The 14437-nt window shown below is 33.7% G+C and overlaps 1 non-coding gene across 1 annotated transcript; it reads right to left on the bottom strand.

The window, feature by feature from the left end:
* Positions 1-12277: 12277 nt before the first annotated feature.
* LOC148938658 (U1 spliceosomal RNA) lies at positions 12278-12441 on the bottom strand. The gene has a single exon (XR_016143660.1). It is a non-coding gene; the product is annotated as a U1 spliceosomal RNA (small nuclear RNA).
* Between the last annotated feature and the right edge of the window lie 1996 nt (positions 12442-14437).

The raw sequence follows: 14437 nt of genomic DNA on the forward strand, positions 1-14437 counted from the left end.
TTCCAGACAAAACTCTCCCCCGCCATCTACTGAGACGGTGCATTTGACGCTGCCTTCTCTGACCGTAGTCCCAATACCACCAACGATATTCTGAGAAAAGATCATGTATATGATTTAAAGATTACACCATTTGATTGGACACTCTTTACCAACTATGAATGGGTTCAAGCACTTACATGTAGTAAATAACCTCATGACTAACTGACAGATATTGAATATGATAATATGACAGATTTGTGTAGTACAATCAATAGAAAAATCTCATATCGTAGGAATGGTACATTCCATTTTAATTATTCATTGGAACATGATAGGATTTACATTACATCACCTGTTGACACTGAAATAGTTATTCTCAGTGATAATCTGAGAGACGTTCTTGGTTTTAAAAATTATACGACCAATGGAGGTAACTCTGGAGCCGGCTAAGGGTTGAATTAAGAAATTTTTGCTGATTATACGCTAGGTTTTGACTCGGACTCTTGCATATTTTTGTAATCATCCTTTGTGGAAATATCGAGAGTCGGCAATTAAAATGTCCCCCTCCTACATTGTCTTTAACAAAAAACAACTCATGAACTTTTTCATCACTATAATATAAAGCATCTTCAGTATGTTCCCGTAAACACTTCGTATTTGGAACTCTGTCAGTTAACACTAAGAAGTGAATTGGGTGATCCTCTAGCAACAAAAAAAGGCTTAGCAGTGATTATATGTCATTTTAGACCCATTGTCAGCGACAGAACAATCACTTAAAATGAAAAATAGAAGAAATCCTCTTGTTTGTCCTGATATCGATTGTTGTATTGCTTCTTTGTATCCTTGTCAAATCGGCAATGGATTGGGCTACCACAAGGGGCGTACTACAATCTCGGGCTATGATCTTGTTAGCTGGTTTGCTTGGCTGTTTCGTTCTGCACTACCCCTTGCCAGAAAATATCTTGTACCTGCTGCATCAAATTTTGCTGCCTCCACACTACAGGACTGGCGGTTGAGCAAGAATTTCAAGGAGAGTGTTAAGTAAAATATTAGATCTTCAGCAAGAGCCGTTGGTGAGCAATTAAAATCTCGACAAAATGGGGAGGGATTGAAAAGGATGCGTGCGCGTCATTCACTCATCAGTCTCCACCCAGGCGGGAAATGAAGGAGATCAACAAGGACTTTGAGGAATAAAACAAGGATGACCAATAAGCAGAAGAAGAAAAAGAAAAAGATTGTTAGATCAAAGAAGGATTTCTTCTCTTAAGATGACTTATCTCCCCCACAAGGAATCATATCCATCAGTCAGTTCCTCATTGAATCTAATCAATTCTGAAAATGTTGATGTCAGTGTCAAGTATGGCTACTATGAACAATTTCACCCCCAAAAACCCCTCTCGGAAAATATACACTTTCAAATATTTTCCAATGATTTGGTGAAATCAATATTTCATTGATTTGTCATCAAAATTTATTGATTTAAATATTGCGGTGAAGAAAAAGTCAGATAATACAACTCCAACTGCTTGCGATGGTCTCTTCTATGTAAATTGTATTCTACACAGTCTTTTCAAACAAATTATTGTATTTGTTAAAAAAACATTTGTGAACACTAGCAATAATTTTTCAAAATATGCAAGCTATATAAAACTTATAATGATGACACCAAAGGCATACAAGGAGTTGAGAGCACAATCATTGGGCTATGAATATCAATCAGGTGTTGATACTGGCGGTGAGTTTACTACTGCAGTGACCCAGGAGTATCATCTAGTTGGAACATTAAATCATGAGATATTTATTATATCCCAATGGCTACCCTCCAATCTCAAGATTGACATAAAGTTGTATATGGCCTCATCGAATTTCATGTTTAGAATAACACTTCCAGAAGCACTCGATGCAACTCTCATTATCACATCGGCAAATCTCCACGTCCGAAAAAAACAGGTAATGAGCTCTATTGCATTAGCAGCGGAAAAGCTAAGAGCCAATGGTAACAACATTAAACTTCTTGTCCCCCATACGATCACCAGTCAACATCACAGTGCCACCGACTCTCGTAGATAGAGCGATTCATCATTTATCAATGGAGAAATCCCATCAAAATTGGCTTTGGCCTTTGTGAAGAGTGGCAGTGACGTTGGATCCTGGACTGACTCCCCCCATGATTTTAATTTTTTTGGTGTATCAAGCCATGTTTTCAGAGTGAATGCCATCCCATTCTAAACTTTATCTTTTGACATAAAATATCTTGGAACTATATGCAAGTTGACCGTGAAATGCCTAGTTGACGGATCCTAACTGTTTAAAAACAAATTAACCAATTTAATGTTTTCAAAAAATAAAGGGGTAAATGTTTTAGATTTTTTTGGCACACAAGCTATGAATATAGTACGAACAGAGAATGCCCGTTTAGAGTTTACATTTGCCGATGCTCTTACTGAGAGTATCCTGCTAATATCACTAACTCAATTTGAAAACAAATTGGGAGATCGCGGCTGACGGCAGGTTTTTAAATGACCTCGCCCCATTAAAACAAACAAAAGAGTCAACGTATTTAGTATGTATCTTTACAAGTTCCTGTAAAACTTCTATTGTATACCATTAGACTAATCTGAAAAAGTTCCCAGTGTTAACAATACCCTTATCATTGTTAATTGCAGTCCGTCGACATTGAAGACCGGTCATTGGCTATGTATCTTTCAAACCGTGAAGAATATTGAATTTTTTATCCTCTTGGCCTATCGTATAAATTTTACATTCCCTACATAATCAGCTTTATTGAAAGCAGTGGGAAAACCATTATTCAAAATCAACGGAGAGTACAGGACTTAATGACTAAGATACGTGACTTTCATGCACTCCTCTTTTTCATGTTCAGATGTCGTGGCTATACCTACAAGCAGTTTCTTAACATCTACGTTGACTTACCTCGAATGAATGACTTTCTAGTGAAAAATATATTTACAAGCGTATTTAATATTGATTTTAGTGCCCTAAGAATAAAATGTTCCAAAAATGTATGTGAAATTGTTTATTAATAAAAAATAAAAAAATTTATATACATGATAAAACGACTTTTCTACTCTTTAGATTTCATCCTCTACTAGGTATTTGTCGACAACAACTAGTGCAGGTAGATTATATGAATTAACAGTGTACTGATTTTGATGTACTGCAATGTCAGGGTCATAATCTGTACAGTAGAGCGTGACTTCACTCTAGTCATATCTCTTTGAATAGTTAATGATACTATTCTTATTCATTTTTTAGAATTCACATGTTTCAATATGCTTATTTGAAGCAATTTCACAAACAATGTCCTCAAGTTACGAGTCACATTCCGTCAGAGCCAAATAAAAATCAGTGGGCTTATAATCATAACACCCAGTGTCTTCACAACGATGACGTAGAAACCATATTCTTTTTTTGTTCCAGCAGTTGCATCGCTGACACAGCTTCTCCTCCCAGAACAATCTAAAACCACGACGATACCAATCTCTTAACAATAGACTAAAACCACTGTTAGGATTATTCCCAATTATACAGGGGTTTGTATTCTCTCACGGCTTACATTTATATTAGTGACTATTGGAAAATATATAATCACTAAGATGAGATTTAGACACTTCTTCAAAATCGAGTATACAATATTTAATTTGTACGACACATTCTTTATGCACATTGCACGGATTGTGAAATCTATACTTTTCATCCTACTTATCAATCATTGTGCAATTCTCAGATGATGACCAGCTGCCCAGTGTTAATATACATAGGGGGCATTAATGTAACATTTTGCCATTTGTTTACACTTTCACTGCCACTATGAAACTGAGCTAGCAACAACAAAAAAAATGTCGGAGATAGACAGAAAGAGGAGTAAATCATCCTTGAGCACAATCTTTCTTGGGAAAAAAGTCCTAAATTTCTAAACTAATATTTAAAAGCATATCCACAATATCATTTGGCCGTGTTGTGATCAATATATTAAAAACTTGGTAAATGCATTTGGACCATGAAGTACAAGCTTCATACAAAATTCTTATGATGGAAAATCATTTTTTATTATATCGACAAGCATTCCCAGAGAAAATATCTTCCTTTGAATAGACAGCTCTAGAAAATCGTCATCTAGAATCAAACGTTTTTCCATAAGAACTAGATTCCCCATGATTCACTCTTTTTCGAATCCATCCATTTTTTTTATTTTTTTTTTTTAGTCCTTACACTCTCACAACCAATATCAAACTAACCAGAATTTTTTCACCACTAAAAAATATATGCTAGTCTACTATAGAAAGAAAAATACCTTTGATTTAGAAACAATTTTCGTGAGCTTTAATACAATAATAATAATATTCACCGATACATTTTGTTCTCATCGCTATATTTCCATGTGGCATCTAAAGCTGACCGAAGTTTTTTTATATAGAGAATATTCACTTTTCCGGAAAAACATAGCTGCTCGCCCTGTTTAAATTTGCTTAATGATATCACGTCTCTAGCCTACATAGTGTCCCATTCAAGACATAGTCTATAGCCACTGTTTATTTCCGCAGCCACAGTCGATACTCGTATATCGCTGCTGCTGTTTTCGGCTCCATCATTAATCTCCAATAATGTAAATTCACCACTCATTTTTCTCTACTGATATCCTCTCAAATAAACTATTCTCTTTGAATTCAATTCTCTTACTAATTTGAATTGTAAAGAAAACTATTCTTTTATTCAAATCCCCAATCACCAATCAAGTTATACTCACTCTCTTTGAAAAGGTGTAGAGGCGTACGCAAATAACATAGAGATTCCTATAGCTGTAGGCAAAGTATAAGGCCATGTGAGGGAGTTCTGAATCTCTTTGAAAAGGTGTATACGTCTCCGCAAATAACATTAGAAATTGCTATAGCTTCAAGCAAATTCCATATGTACTATCTACTTCTGTTTTTACTAAATGCTCCAAAAAAAATTTTGCGCGCGCGGCGTAGCCGCACGCGCGCCATCCAGCATCGATTTATACTATAGGAGGATAATCAATACGATTCTCATAATCTTCTTTCCTTTTTCTTCTTTTTTTTCTCTTTTCCTCTTTTCTTTCGTTTTCATAGTATGATTGAAAATTCCGGAAACCTACAAGTTCAAAAATCCTTTTTTTGGATATATATATATATATATATATATATATATATATATATATATATATATATATATATATATATATATATATATATATATATATATATATATATATATATATATATATATATATATATATATATATATATATATATATATATATATAACAAATGAAACTCAGAGAGGAAAGAACCTGTTTTCACAAGCAGACACTTCACTTCCGGCGTCTAAAAGTCGACAAAATCAGCTTTCTGTGTATCAAATCTTACCAACTAAAAGTGGACACTTACCGAAACGAAAAAGAAATTTTTTCCTATGTTCTTGTTTTTAGAAGTTTATTGTATTCGCGGATAGTTAGAAGTATAGCCTAAATCAATTTCTCAGATTTTATTGCCGCAGAGTTTTATCCACAGTTTGGCTACGTCATGTATGTTTAGCCTATAATTCAACAGGCTGCTATAAAGACAGCAATGATAATTGACTGCAGAGGAATCATTCTTTTGTATTTCATTATAATTGAGATAGATTAAGGTAACTAATGAGCTTTAATTGTCGCTGAAGGAAAAATAGAAGAGAATAAAATGCTGTGTCGGCTCTTTTAACGAACATAGGCAGGATCAAGATAAGTACGAAAATATGCAAATCTTTACTAAAATGCTTCACACTGCCATAGAAGAAACAGTTTTAAAGCCCGTGAAAAAGTGCCAAAAAGCTTATGAAATTTACCAAAGCCTTTGGCCTGGGATGTAGCTAGTATTTTATTGGAGGATTTAAAAAAAAATCTTTAAAAAGGAATAAAATTTTTTTGTATATGCATTGTTACTTTTTTTACGAGTCAGACAAAATTCCAGGGTTTTGTCCCCCCAATCTTTATACGGCCTTATCTGTGAGCACTTCTAGAGCTTGTTACATATAAAAAGTTTACTTTTGATAAGTAACATTAAACCTAGTAAATTGTATACATTTGGAATTAGCATAACAAGCCAATTTTTGATGTTTTAATTGTTATGAAAATTTCTTTCTTTAAAGTTGTGGTTAATATTGTGGCTCAGCTCGATTGGTTTATTTATTTGGTGTATCTTTGAAAACCAATCATTTTACTACTTATCTGTGGAGAGAAAAATAGCCCAGTATTCTAAAAATCAGTTTAACTAATGCTGAGAAACAAATCTAGATAGACAAGGAAGTATAATTTCGGAAGGGACACATATCACCGCCTTTCTGATTAGTTCTTTTGGGGCAGACATTAAACCAGTAAAAATAATGATTTTTTTTAATTACTGCATTGTTTACGAGTAAAATCTATTTCTCTGTAGTGTGATGGCAAAATCTTTCGTTATGATGTTACAGTTGCAATATATATAATACCGAGAGCTCGGACTTCACCCAGGCTCCGGCACTCAACATGCGTCATGTGTACAGGTATATTGCATGTTTGTATATATTGTATATTGCATATTTCATTCTCTGATCACGCAATCGTATATATCTTAGTTTTCAGTCATGAGGTGGCAAATCGCCAATTTCAATTGAATTAAGAAATTATGACGTGAATTCAAGTTTTCTTTCCTGTCAATGCATCAAAGAATCATCCGTTTACTAGGATTTGCTGTCCCTTGGGACTCGTTGTGATTCTTACTGTTGCTTCTCTTCTAACAGCAGATTTAATTTACAATTCTATATGATCATACCTGTAGCATATAAAATAATGTATTTTTATAAGTTACTAAAAAACATTGAACAGCACAGATCCTTTACATATATTTTTTGAAGATGCTTTTATTGTATTATAACTTTTAGTTACTATATGCCTTGATTTGTTCTTTGGGCTACAAGGTTTCACACATTTTCTTAACTATACTATTGATGCCCACATTTACATTGAGATATAGAGATCCTTTATATAATTATAGTTACTGTGTCTCTCGATTTGTAATTTACTAGGTTTGAGCTATCTGAACAACAATGATATCAATGAAACTTTCATAAGCACCAGTTATAAAGAACTGTACCGATTGCTTTTGTAAAAATTCTCAAAATTATTTTAGCTTCAATTGATAAATCAGATTTTCTCTTAAAACCTTAAAAGAAACTACTGCATTTTATACAACTTTATTTATGCTTTTTATATATGCAGAATGATGTTTATAACATTTGCTACTCCAGTGTTATGCAAAAATGTAGTTTTTCGTTAAAAAATGATTGTATTTTGAAAATTATTTTTGTTAATTACAAAAGCTTTTTTAATTCATGAATTTCCTTTAAAATGAGCCGTTAAACAGCTCTCTATAATGTTCCAGTGTCCTGCTAGCAAAGGAAAAGAACGGAAAGTGTCAAGGCCGAATACCGTGGTTTCAGCCAATTTTCTGGTTTTTCAAGCCAATAGATTTTCCTCGTTATCAAGGCAAGGGATGGTAAGTTTCCTAAATAGACGTTTCGGACAAGGCGGTTCTAATAGTGCACTTCTTGTTTTGATTTGACACTGCTTTAAGGATTTATGGACTATTGCATTTCTTAGAAATGGACGTGGTTGTCTCTTACAATGTTGCTACCTACTTCTGCAACCCGGATAATCTAGACACATATTTCTTTGGCCCTCATTTTCAATAGGGAGTCATTGTGATGCTCGTTGTCGCATGTATTCTTGTCACAAAACTCACTGCGCTCCATTTTCGCGCATCATTACCTCAAACATTTTCCTATGCCTTTATCCTTAGCTGTTTGGATTCATTTAAAATCATGTATAATTTTGCATGAGGTCATAAATACTAAAAAACCTCTTTCCCAGCCTTTCTCTAGTCTTTAAATTTTTGCTTTAATTGCATTTTATGTAACCCAGTAACACCCAGGAATGTTCCAATACCTATGTCCCGTGACATATATAAATTACGCAATGGTATAATCATCTTTTTATTGTTTCGTTTCAATTCATGGGGGGGGGGGGGGAAGGGAAAATCAGGAATGAAAGTTGAACTAAGAAATTTTCACATAAATTAAATTTCTCCTTCCTGTCTATCCCTTACAGATCCTAAAATAACACGTTCCTTATTTAATTGTAATCTCTAAAATTATTATCTAAATATACGCAATAGCAGAATTATCATATTATTCTTGTAATTTAATTATATTTTGCTGTTTCTTGTTAATTGCATTTTAATTTAGCTGTTCGTAGTTATTTGTAATCTCGCGTAATTTTTCCCGTGTCAGATTCTAAAAATCAATTCCCCTTTCCTGTCTATCCTTCGCAGACTCACACAAGCTAAACTATTCCCACTTGAGGAGTGGCGCCCCTCGAGGAAATTATAGCCTAGTAAATGACACAGCATTCGCATGGGATTCTGACTAATGGACAATTCTTCTGGGATTGATGAATTTTTCCAAAATTAAGCCTCCAAATAATTTTTGTTTTCAAACTCGTGACCTATCGAGATTGTTCTTTCAGGCCAGAAAATCACAATTTGTCAATCTTATAAAAAAGGGAAAAATTATGGTGCCATTTTCAAGAAAACATTTATACATGGATAAACCTTGGGCGGTACTTGTTTAGAATCCGGGCAACAAGCGAGAAGTGAAGTTTCGTTAATGCTAATAAAATAAAACAAAATAGGATGAAAATATAATAGTCAGGAACAAATTTTTGCTATATATTTGCACATAAGGGGTGGGGGTGGGGGAAAGCATAGCATATATTAAATACATAAACTAACCTATAGGTACCTTTTTTCGTCCCTCCAACCCTAAAAAATTAAAGTTTAAAATTTTGTCACGGAGTGAGTAATACCTCACTAGGCAGTGAAAACCTGTTTTTCTTATTGCATCTTTGAGATTTAGATGCGGTCTTTCTCGTGTGTTGCCTGGATTCTAAACAAGTACCCCTTCGGCTATAAAATCGTCATTTTGAACTGTTCGTTCTTGATCAAATGAACCTGTTACTGGTTTCATATAATTCTGAGTCGTTTCCAATTACTCTGACATTGTTTCATATTTTTCCTCAATAAAGAATTGTTTAATCATCAAATCTTCTCCTATTTGCTTCGGCTTATCGAAAAAGAGGCATTCGAAAACACTCAAATGTCCAAACTTTAAAGCAGCAAATTAAAAAACTCACTCTTAATTGAGAAATTTTGAGTTGTACTATAAAAATTGTCTATAAAAAAATATTTTACAAATTACAGCATAACTAAGTGCAATTTTCAAATTAACTTATAGTATATACATAAAAAATAGGTACAATAAGCCGTCTGTAGAACTTCATAAGATGAAAAGTAATTTTTTGAGCTATTGTGCATTTGTAGACTATAAGGTTTTCCAAAAATTTAATAATTTTTGAAATGCTGAATTGATTGAGGATTGATACCCTGATTCTCATCAGTAAGCAGCAGTAATGCCTAACGTGGTACAATTGCACCATTTTGGTATATTTTACCTTTACTGGTACAATTTAGTACAATCCATTAAAATATGGTACACTTTACAAAATTATGGTACAATGTGGTACAATTCAGTATTTTTGTATTCTGTATTCTTTGACCCTTAAATATTTTATTTCATCCTGATCTGTTCGGCATAGTCAAGATAAGAGACAGACAAGCAGTCAGTCACTATTTTCCTTTTTCCGTAAACAGACACTTAACTTCCGGTGTCCAAACGTCGACAAAAACATCTTTCTGTGTATCAAGTCTTACCGATTGAAACTGAAGCTATAATGACACATGGATTCGTGATGGTTGAGAATCTAGTGGAATAAAAACAAAAGCCAACCACCCAAGGTGAATCTCCTCAGTTTGAAAATTTTTATTGATGAAAAAGGAGGCTGCTGAGAGAAATTAAAAGTAAGTAGAAATGTAACATTATATATATATATATTTGTATATATATATGCATTCTTATATAGAGCTTCTTATATATGCATTCTTATAAATCTTCGTTTTTTCACCCTTTCTGATTTTATTTTTCATTTTGTTAATTTCTTTCCTCTCTGAGTTTCATTTGTATATATATATATATATATATATATATATATATATATATATATATATATATATATATATATATATATATATATATATATATATATATATATATATATATATATATATATATATATAAAGCCTAAAATTGGGGATATTGAGAAGAAAACGTGTTAAGAAACAGTTATCACTTCATAATATGCAAAAAAATTGTAGTTACCAAACTTTGAAAGCAGTGAAAGTTATCTTTTTTTTCAGAATTGCATAAAATGATTCATTTTACTTGTTTAAAATTTAAAACGAACAGAAATTATTACATATATAAAGAGGGTTGCCCCTTCCTCAACACCTTGCTATTTATGCTCAAGTTTTTTAGTACTCTTAAAAAAGTTTCTTAGCCTAATGTTCTAATTAAACGGCCCTTGTCTTTCGGGAGTCATTTATAAAGAATTGGGACAAAATTCAAACTTTAGTGTAAAGAGTGAGGTGTGGGAGAGGGGGTAACCCCCTTTATATATGTAATAATTTCTGTCTTTTTTAAGTTTTGATATTGCTCCTTACTTTCAGTTGAAAAGACTTTTTTATTTCTGATCGTTTTTAAATAGTGCCAGGAGATCTGGCCCCACCTTCACGGAGAAACCCGCTCCCCACGGAAATATCCTCTAGACAATTCGATACCGGTGAAAATTTACAACGGACAATTATTCTAAACCACTCCGCGCATAAAATTGAGACGGAAAAGAGAAAGCAAGACATAAAAAAAAACTTTGTATAAGAATTCTGGCAAATTTGTATATATATATATATATATATATATATATATATATATATATATATATATATATATATATATATATATATATATATATATATATATATATATATATATATATATATATATATATATATATATATATATATATGCATTCTTATATAGAGCTTCTTATATATGCATTCTTATAAATGTCATGTAAAACCCATTATATATGCATTCTTATAAATGTCATGTAAAACCCATAGTTACTGCTTGTCTATCTCTGAGACAGACAAGCAAAACTGTAAATTGTAAAACAGACAAGCAAAAATTGTAAATTGTCATCTGTTTACGATAATTTTTTTCCCTGAATTCATAGAAAATAAAAAAATGTTTTGTTTATAATAAATCATGACTTTTTACTAGATTTCGGGAAATTTACTAGATCTAGTAAAATCCTACTGACGGTGGCAACCGTGCTCTCATGTCATTTACGTTTCGTCAAACGCTAAGTAATCGGGCTTGTCAGATAAGTGATCTTGAAATTTTAGAACCTGCAGTAAAAGCATAGGACAGCCTTCCTTGTGGCATTCAAAAATGCGTTATGAAGCACATATTGCCCCTCCCCATGGTAGCCCTTAGTATACGTTGAAAGGTTAACATGGTAGGGGGTGTGTCCAGAGCTGTGAAAATAGCTAGAGATGACTTGAGTATGTAAAGATTATTCATTATCGTTTGTTTTTAACACGTGGCTCCGTCACAGAATACTCAAAATTCAAATAAATTACAGATTGGCAAAAAATTCAAAAGACGATAAAAAGTATTAACTGATATGCAACGAATTTCAACATTTAATGGCATTGTAAAAAAACTAAATACAATAAAATATTATAAAATTTAATGTACAATTAACATAAGCAAAGGTTACTTAAATTTGGTGTCTAGCAATCGCTAGCGCCAAAGTCCCCCCCCCCTATACAATGTGTAACAATAACGGTGCGGGAGGGAAGGAATGTGGAGGGCTAGATTTTTACACTGCACTTGTCGTTAAGACATGTGGGGGGACTAAGGGTATTTCACTTCTTAAGACTAGCCTTTATAACTTAATTTAATTGTCATGAGTTTGATTCGATTCCAATTTAAGTTCAATAATAAGTGTCTAATTACAACAGAGTATTTTCAAAGACAAAATGTAGTAAGAATCTATAAAGCTCAAGACTACTCGCCCCGTATGACCTGAATTTCATGAAAGGTTGTTCCGTGACGTTTTGCAGATGTAAATATATCAAGGAATTCAGTTTTTCAAAAGGGCCCACTGCTCAATCATAAAGGTCCCTTTATAATCTTAATTAAAACTAGTTTCGTATTTGTTCTTACAACTAACATTTGCATAAAATATGTAATAGTACCAAGCGAAAGATTTTAACAGTGTGGACAGGGGTCCGCAAGAACGCAGTCCCCCACTACCAAAAATTACTCTATTGAGTTGCCCCCATTTGGGGTAATCGCAGGGGTCAGCCAATCCTAAGTGCAATGAAAAGGCCTCACCCTGGGAGCGCCTCCTTCATGATCAAGGCAGCTCCCCAGCCAGGCAGGGTTGCCACCTCAACAAAACTACTGGTACTACCCAGATTAGCTCAAAAGTACTCCCACTACAGAAAAGTACTCTTTGCCTAAAAATTTGCCGCGGGTTTCACTTAGCGCCACACCTGGACTTTTTGCAGCGAAGTTTCTATTCTGCTTATAAAATAACCCACAGTAATTTTTTTTTTATTTATGTATAGCTAGTCGAACACAGACTTCCGATAAGGCAAAAAAGGGCCACTGGTATGCGATGCAACTACAAGCAAGATCATCAAAGTTATCTCTGGATATTCACTATGAACGGTCCATAATTGCCTAGTAGGGTAATAGGGCGTGCAGAATATCCGTTTTCTGGGAAAATAGAACGGAAAACTGGAAGCAGGAAAAGTAGTCAAGATGTGCAATTTTTTGAAACAAATCTGTACAAGTTTATCAGTTATCCGTATCAAGCCTGTTTTTTTCTGAGTGAAAACCTGAAAGAAAAAAAGAAAAAAACAAAAAAAAATCAGTTAGACAATAAACCTTTTTTCTGTTTAAGAGCTACTACATTTAAAAGCTACTTTTATTTATCACTTATTGTCATAAATACTACCATTTTCCGTCCAATTTTGCCTAAATGGGACTAAACGGGGGCAACGCGCTAAAGGCGTCACCCTAAAAGTTCAGTAAGAGAATTTTATTTACAGACCTTTACAGTAATAAAATATTGTTTAAGCTCACGCTTCCACTTCCTCGCACTCCTGACCAGCTCTGATGGAATATCCCATGTCTCTGGATTCGGTTCTTCCCTCCTGACATGCATAATATCGGATATTGTTTCTGGCAGTAGTCTGTTCCGGAGGGGGTCCGAACTAGCTTTAACAGCAAAAACTGACGTTCGGCGGAAGCGCTGCTATCAGGCAACGACTTAAGACCCTGTATGAACATAGGTAGGCGAGGCAAACCAAAGTCCTCAGCATCACCATTTTGGGTAGACCCTGAATTCCAAAATTCGAAAACTGACACTTGCCCTTCCCCGAGCTCTTTCTTCAAGAATAGTAGTCGCCTCTAGTCCCTGTTTAGGGCTTCAACTTCCAGCGAACCATTGATATTGCCCAGTAGAAGCAGGATATAAGCAACTCACTTCTTACTGTATATTCTACCTTTTGATGCAGGACCTTTACTGCAATTTGTTTATATCCTGTTTCTATTAGACAGTATCTGTGCAACTTTACAGCTCAATCCACTGAATAATATGCAGTAAGAAATAAGTTGTTTTTATCAGGGGGGGGGGGGACTAATTTGCACCTTTAACATTTACTTTGGTTAGACTGTCATAGAGCTGCCCATTTGAACAGTGATGTATAAAAAATTGATTCATTTATTCTTCATTTATTCTTCCCATGAAGCTGGACTGCAATATTCTCAAAATTTTTGAGGTTAGTATGTAGTGTAGTAGAGCTACCCATGTACTGTAGGGTGCAGAGATCCTAAAAAAAAAAAAAAAAAAAAAAAAAAAAAAAAAAAAAAAAGGATATACAGTGAAAAGTGATTTGTTTATGTTCTGCTTCTACTGGGCAGTAGGCTATCTGTGCAACTTTACAGCTCAATTGGATGAATGATATAGAGTAAAAAATAAGTTTTGTTCACCATGGGCAGCTCTAAAACAGAATTACATTTACTTTGGTAAAATTCTACTTTAGCTACTTTTGGCTATCTTGGAATGGGGTAAGGTTAGAAAAATGAAACTTTCAGGGACGGGTCTAAAGTTTAAAGTAAGTCCTAGGAAAGTATTTTGAAGTACCTACCTCCATTCTTTCTCCCTCTAGAGGGTCCTGAAATTTGCCTACATGACAGGTCTATACCCATTAAAATTTTGACAAAACAACATTTTACATTAATTTTCAGTTATCAGTTTCTTAACCCCTGATTTTCTGAAAATGCAATTTCAGTTATTTGAGCAGAATTTTAAGCCATATAAATAGTTTATTTCAAAAATTTAGGAAATGTATTTGCAAATCTTTAAAACCAT

This window comes from Artemia sp. Qi Xiang Cuo, unplaced genomic scaffold, assembly GCF_049724085.1.
Source record: "Artemia sp. Qi Xiang Cuo unplaced genomic scaffold, ASM4972408v1 HiC_scaffold_3043, whole genome shotgun sequence".
Taxonomy (NCBI): domain Eukaryota; kingdom Metazoa; phylum Arthropoda; class Branchiopoda; order Anostraca; family Artemiidae; genus Artemia; species Artemia sp. Qi Xiang Cuo.